The sequence below is a fragment of the Octopus bimaculoides genome, chromosome 16 (assembly GCF_001194135.2).
Source record: "Octopus bimaculoides isolate UCB-OBI-ISO-001 chromosome 16, ASM119413v2, whole genome shotgun sequence".
Taxonomy (NCBI): domain Eukaryota; kingdom Metazoa; phylum Mollusca; class Cephalopoda; order Octopoda; family Octopodidae; genus Octopus; species Octopus bimaculoides.
This window is the reverse complement of record NC_068996.1, coordinates 28667045-28674319: the sequence shown is the minus strand read 5'-3', so window position 1 is coordinate 28674319 and position 7275 is coordinate 28667045. Positions and strand designations below refer to the sequence as shown.

The following is a 7275-nucleotide window of genomic DNA, read 5'->3' as shown; positions in this document are numbered from 1 at the left end:
TATATATATATATATATATATATATATATATATATATATATATAGAGAGAGAGAGAGAGAGAGAGAGAGAGAGTGAGAGAACACTACAGGACATTGATTAACCTCAAATCACACCCTACCATATTAAAAGAAGGGATACTCAATCTTGCACTACCTTGTATCTTCAAGGTTCGTTGTAATGATTTTTTTTATTTCTAGAATGATGTTGTAGAGTAGGTGTGAGAGGCTGGATCTGACAAATTTGAACATAAAACAATATTAGGGTTAAATACGGCCTGTTTAAATGCTAAAAGGTTAAACAAGGAAGGATACACATTAGAACTGAAAAAATTTGGATCAAAGGTTTGTTTAATCAAGATTGATACAGAATAGGAGGATCAAGCTACCATTGTCACTTTGTACAACATAACATAAATGCTTTGCATCAAATCCAGAGAAATTGTTTGCATTGATAACGATCAGTATTGAGATATGAATAACAAGCCTGGCATTTTGTATGGTAATGTAACCTCTTTAGATCTTAAGCATTCTTCTGAGTGACAGCTGAATTTCTTTTTCCAAGGGCACAAACATAATATTCAATTTCTTGGGAATAAATTTTCAATATGGTTTCCAGAACCATTTAGCTTCAACTACATCCCCCGCCCCACTTTTTTTCTTTTTTGATATAAAACAGGTCATTTTGTAGCAAACTTCAGTATTACTTTTTCACCAAACTTATAAATAGTGAGTAGGAAAACTCACCACACCCCCCCAAAAAAACACACACAAATAAAAACAAAAAACATTTTTTAAAAGGTAGGTTGATCAGTAACAACATTTATCTCTTTACACATTGCCCTTCTTACACAATTACACAGATATAGTTGTCAAATATTTTGTCAATGTGTGTTCAAAAATTGTTTGAGGTACACTTTAAGTAGGGGAAGTAAGATTAATAATCAGAAATACCTTCAATCAACAGCTTTTTATCTTTACAATTCTCTTGTGTGTGCCTCTGTGTGTGTGTGTGTGTGTACATACACACACACACACACATAATCCAAACATACAGAGGTACAATCTCTTTCAATAGTTGTTTCTAGGATATATAAATACAAACAATATTGACGACTAAGGCAAGTATAATGCCACTAATTTCTTTTTAGTGGTGGTGATAACAGGGTTTGATGAAATCAAACCTCCAGTACTTGACTGGTAATTCATTTTATTGAATCCTAGAGGGACAAATAAAACAGATATTGTTATACACACTTGTTATACACACTTAATTTGTTAGTAGATAGATCTTTTGAAGACAGTCTTTGTATTTAATTATCTTGCATATCTGACAATAAAGCAAAAGTTCTTTCAACTTGTTATTTAACCCTAGGTTGGCTCTTATCTGATAGGTCTTTGATCAAAGACATTTCAGTTGTGACTTTACTGTCCTCCATTGACGTAATATATTGAGGAATATATTACTCAATGTGTTGTTCTTCTTTCAGACTGCCATCATATTTGATACTTTGTTAGTTAGTTTCTTCTGGTGTTCCTTTGTTGCATTATTATATTTCTGAGCTCTTTCATGTTATGTTTATAGACCAATACTGGTAAACTATTATTAAGTTGGAACAGTTTGACATGCTCCAATGTCTGCTTTGACATCACATCTATGATTGGATACCCTTTTGAATGCCAATCACTCTACTGTGTGTACTGGGCACTTTTTTATGACACCAGCAGCAGTGAGGTTATCCTGTAGCTTGCAACATTAAAATCCTCTTTGATCAAGTGGGGTTATAGAAAAAGAAATGAGGTTTTATGCTAGAAGAGGTTGGAAGGCAACTTTATGCAGTCTCTCATGCAAGCCCCTCTGCATCCTCCAAGGTGATGTTGAGCCTCTGGAGATCTTCCTTTATCATGTCCAGCCATCTGGTGCAGGGTCTGCTATGAGGCCTCTTCCAGCCCACAGCTGTTGAGTTGAATGAGAGTAAAGCTCTTGTAGAATGATCTAGTGGGAGACAGAGGACATGTCCATACCAGTGCATGCAATGGATAGCTATGAGGTGGGAGGCTGCAAGCTGATGTGTGTGTGCACGTAGTTCTTTATTGGAAACATGAAGGTACCAACTGATGTTCTTGATGGCTCTCAGGGCTCTGCTATTGAAGCTGTTGATCCTCTTTACTAGGGTCTTCAAGAGGGCCATGTTTCTGTTCCATAGAAGAGAATGGAAAGGGCTGATGCATTGTAGATGCAGAGCTTTTTCTTCCAGGAGATAGAGTAATGATGTTGGAGAGGTTTCTATAGGGAATATATGACCCTGGTCACCAGACCACATCTGCAGTTGATCCCCAGGGTCAGGTCTCCATGTTTCAATTTTACCCATCACTACAGCTTACCCTTGGTATCATTTCATTTTTCTTACTACCCGAAACGATTTTACTTGATAGTTATTCTTCATTCATTAATTATTGTTCTCTACACCCACATATTACATAGATCACTTCCCCATTTAAGCACCAAGTCATCTCCCCTAATGTCCTATGTCTACCTCTCTCTTTCTTCCTTGTCAAACATTTTATCATTACTATCCTCTTGATGCTCTGCTCACTCTCTTCTGCATCACTCCACCTTCTCCACATCCACTCTTCAACCATCCCAATCTTTACAGTTTGTAGCATACCTTCCTTCTTCCATTCCTCCATCCATTAGACCCAAACCCCCCATCCATCCACACTCCTAGTTCCTTGGTCCCCACTCACATCTATTTACCATGTACCTTGAGGAGTCATCTGCTGCAGTCCCAACTGATCATTCAGACCCCCTCTTCTAAAAGTGAGTAGCCATGTAGCTTCTCTGCAACAGGAATGTGTTCCCTGCTTCTCTTGTCCATTAATTTATCATCTCCTAGTCTAAAGCTCCATCCTACTTCAGGTTTTAGGGTTTTATGAGGTGAGTAGTGCCAGTGGCATGAGAAAAGCACCTAGTGGTTGCTGTTAGGAAGACACCTGTGCGGACAGTGGAATATGATGCAGTCCTTGGACCCATCAAATCTTGTCAAACTGTCCACTCATACCAGCATGGAACATAGACATTGAATGATATAATGATGATGATGATTTCAGTAGTAATTGTATATCCTCTTTAACTGTCTCCCATCATCATCATTATCATCATCACAATCATTAACATCATTTAAAATCTGTCTATCATACTGGTTATAGGTTGGACAGTTTGACAGCTGGAGGACTGTGTTGAGTTTCAATATCTGCTCTGCCATGGTGCCTATAGCTGGATATCCTTCCTAATGCCAACTACTTTATCAAATGTATTGGCACCAGTGAGGTAACCAAGTAACTTATAAGTTGCTTAAAACAAAAAAACCCATGTTTATTAAAAGCTTATGTAAACTGATTAGACCAAGTTATATTTATAACATTTTTTGGCAGCTAGTTTGGTTAAATATTCTACCTGTTTTAAGTTCAAACCAGCCAGATCCAGCCTTTCACACTTATCTTACAATATCATTGTAGGATAGGTTTAAACAGTTATATACATGACATGTGTGTAGCTGTTCCATTTTTTTTATTCACAAAAACATATACAGCCATATTGTTTACATTCATATAGTAAAGTATATAAAAGAAACAAATTACTATTAACACACCAGCAATTTAAAATTCTTTGTTATATATAGTCACATATCTTTGTAATACCAAATCCTGTTGAATTCATTTGGACTTTTATCCTTCCAAGGCATAAGAAATAAGCTCAAAACAACCATTTGAATTTCTCAAGGGGGGAAAAAGACCAAATGAAACAACAACAACAACCCTGAAAAAATATTATCATAGGCACAGGAGTGGCTGTGTGGTAAGTAGCTTGCTTACCAACCAAATGGTTCCGGGTTCAGTCCCACTGCATGACACATTGGGCAAGTGCCTTCTACTATAGCCTCGGGCCAACCAAAGCCTTGTGAGTGGATTTGGTAGACGGAAACTGAAAGAAGCCCATCGTATATATGTATATATATATATATATATGTTTGTCCCCCCACAACATCACTTGACAACCGATGCTGGTGTGTTTACGTCCCCGTAACTTAGCAGTTCGACAAAAGCGACCGATAGAATAAGTATTAGGCTTACAAAGAATAAGTCCTGGGGTCGATTAGCTCGACTAAAGGTGGTGCTCCAGCATGGCCACAGTTAAATGACTAAAACAAATAAAAGAGTAAAAAAGTAAAGTGTTGGAGGTGATTCATTCAACACTCTCCACAAATTCTTTGAGATTTTATGCAGGAATGACAGGAAAAATGAAAAAAAAATCTAATTCAACTATAAAGAATGCTTTGAGATAAATTTGCTTGTGAGATATAAATTTATAGTTTTAGGTCATCAACTTCTGGAATACATATCTAGTCTGTGAATAAGTAATGAGTCAACAATTGAGACTCTATACCAATAACCTGAACATTTTCTTCATATGTTGCTGATTTTCCAAAATCCTAGAGCCCATGGTTTATGGACAAGTCCTTACCACCCTAATTCTAATAAAACAAAACATTTTCAGAGAGGAATTATTTATATATACATATATACAATCATTTTAACACTTATTTTTCCATGTTAGCATGGGTCAGATGCAACTTGCTGAAGCACATTTTTTCACTATCAGATATCCTTCCTGTTGCTAGCCCAGGCTTGTTTCCAAGCAAGATATTTCCTTATGACCAGACATGTTTTCAAGGAAGAGTGGAAATAAATAACACTGCTTGTATGACAATGACATTTGTTTACAAACTATCCCATGATGTTAGGTCAATGAGGCACACACACACACACACACACACACACACACGCAGAGACAGAGGCTTACTTTTCAGTTTCCAACTACTAAGCCCACTCATAAGATTTTGGTAATTTCAGGGCTACAGTGGGAAGTAAATAGCATATTTTTATATAAAATAAATGATTAAATTCTATTTATAGACATTTTATTTGGTGGAAAACCAGAATTGTTTCATGTAATCCAGTTTGAGAAACACTGCTCTATGTTGTCACTTCACCAGCTAGAAATAGAAACCAAACTGCCCTCAAATCACATTGTCAAACACAGAAGTTTTCGTTTGGTCTTTGTTTAGAGATTACATTCATGTTGATTCCGGGCTGCATAAAACACACCCTATTTGTTTTAAAGCGTTTGTTGTTAGAGATTTGACTACCGCATTGAGATCCATGGAACTTCTTTCACAGATTCACACGGTCGCTATTTTAAAGAAAGAAGTCTGGGCACTGTCATGATATTAGCTGTCAGAAGTGAAAGTAGAAAAATCTGACAAGGAACGTTACTGCTGGTTTGAGTTGATTCTTTGGCTACTGACATGACTGGCCGGAGCGAGCTATCTGTCTGTCTGTCTGTCTCTCTCTCTCTCTATCTATTTATCTATCACTCGAAAGTTATTGGAACAAATTCGACACCTATATCCATGCGTTTGAAAACGCACAGAGTATAAGGGTACTACTAAAGCAGAGTGGTCCCGAACGCGCAGTCGCGCGTCCGCGCTAGCTAGTCGTGAGTGGTCGATCCTATTATTTTTAAACTTCAAACTTCATTTGTTTTCTATTTTGATAAATTCTCTCTGTTGAAAATTATATTTTTATATTCTAAATAATTTGCAATTTCAGAAAATATATTTTTATATTAAATTTGCGTTTTCTAATTTGATAAATTCTACGGACACAAACAGAGGTGAACGAGTGATAGATAGATAGATATATATATAGAGAGAGATAGTGAGATAGACAGACAGACAGATAGATAGCTCCGGCTAGTCAGTAGCCAAAGAATCAACTCAAACCAGCAGTAACGTTCCTTGTCAGTTCTACTTTCAATTCTGACAGCTAATACCATGACAGTGCCGAAGTCTGCAGCGGAATATTTGGTTACTGAAGTGAAGCTGGTCGAATTACAAAGTACCTTTATTTGATTACTGGTAGACCTTCATCCCCACCCCTACTATTCTGTACAACAAAACACAGAATTCACCGGTATTAAAGTCTTTCTAAAGTTTAACAGTGATTGCATAAAGACATTGAATGTTACATAACACGCGCAAGAGACAAAACAGCTGTGATTTTTGACAACTCTGCTGCTAGAACCGAATGAATGTCACTTCTTCATTGTATGCGTATGGTTGCTTAAGGTTTTACTGGAAAGATGCGTTTACATATACAAATAAATATAACGGCTTTTGTTTTGGTTTAAGTGAATATATATACTTCGTTGTTTGTTATGGTCGGTCAGAGAGTGACCATTGGTTTCGTACCTATACAGTGCTTAACTGTATAGGTACAAAAGTAATGGTCATTCTCTGGCCGGCCACAACAAACAACCTTCGAAGTATTACTGCTCTAATGTTTTGGAGTATGCTCCACATAGAAAGATGAGAATATCTTTGATCACGTGTCTGTTCAGACCGAAACTGAACTAGTGACATTTATGAGCATGTTTCCAGTTCAAATCCACTGCAGGGTTTTATGATATAATTAAAGATAATATATTGAGGTTAACAATACTCCCTTCGTGTACTTGAAGTGAGAAATCAACCAGTGAGAGGTAGGGGTGCAGGCAATCGAAGGAGCCTTTAATAGATCTGCTATAAATATTAGCCAAACCATCTTAAATGATTAATTCGTTTTATTGGCCACAAGGGCTAATATCAATTAAAAACATGTAAGGACAAAGACAGGACGAAGCTTACAAAAGGTTTTGTCCGAAAAGGTAGGAAAGTTCGTCTTAAATGATGCCCCGCCGTCTTAAAAACAACGGAAGGACAAATTAAACAACAGTAAATCGTGATATACAAACAGATATGATGGTCACAATTGGAATGCTTTTGATAACAGATGTTGTCTACCCAATCACATCTTATCCGAAGGCTAAACAATCAACTGGTATGAGTCAATACGAGGTAAATCTGTCGTCCTGGAATTTGACCTTAGGACGAAGCGGCGTATATAAACAGAAACTAGATCGACGGTAGCGTGGTTGTTGTGGAAATATATTCACACACACACATTCTGTAAATAATAATATTATTTTATATGCTTAAGGCTTATAGCGATCACCGCGCAATGAATAAGGAAAATAGTCTAATCATAGGGCATACAAGCCCCCGACAGAAAAAAGCCGTAAGCTTATAAAATACTCTTATTATTTACAGAATTGTAAAACTCGACACTGCTTAACAAAACCATTCGCATATATATATATATATATATATATATATA

General features: G+C 36.7%; 1 protein-coding gene across 1 annotated transcript in view; it reads right to left on the bottom strand.

Moving 5' to 3' along the window:
- Positions 1–7275, bottom strand: part of LOC106873736 (electron transfer flavoprotein-ubiquinone oxidoreductase, mitochondrial) — a 78050-nt gene that overhangs the window by 69758 nt on the left and 1017 nt on the right. The gene's annotated exons all lie outside the window — the stretch shown is intronic.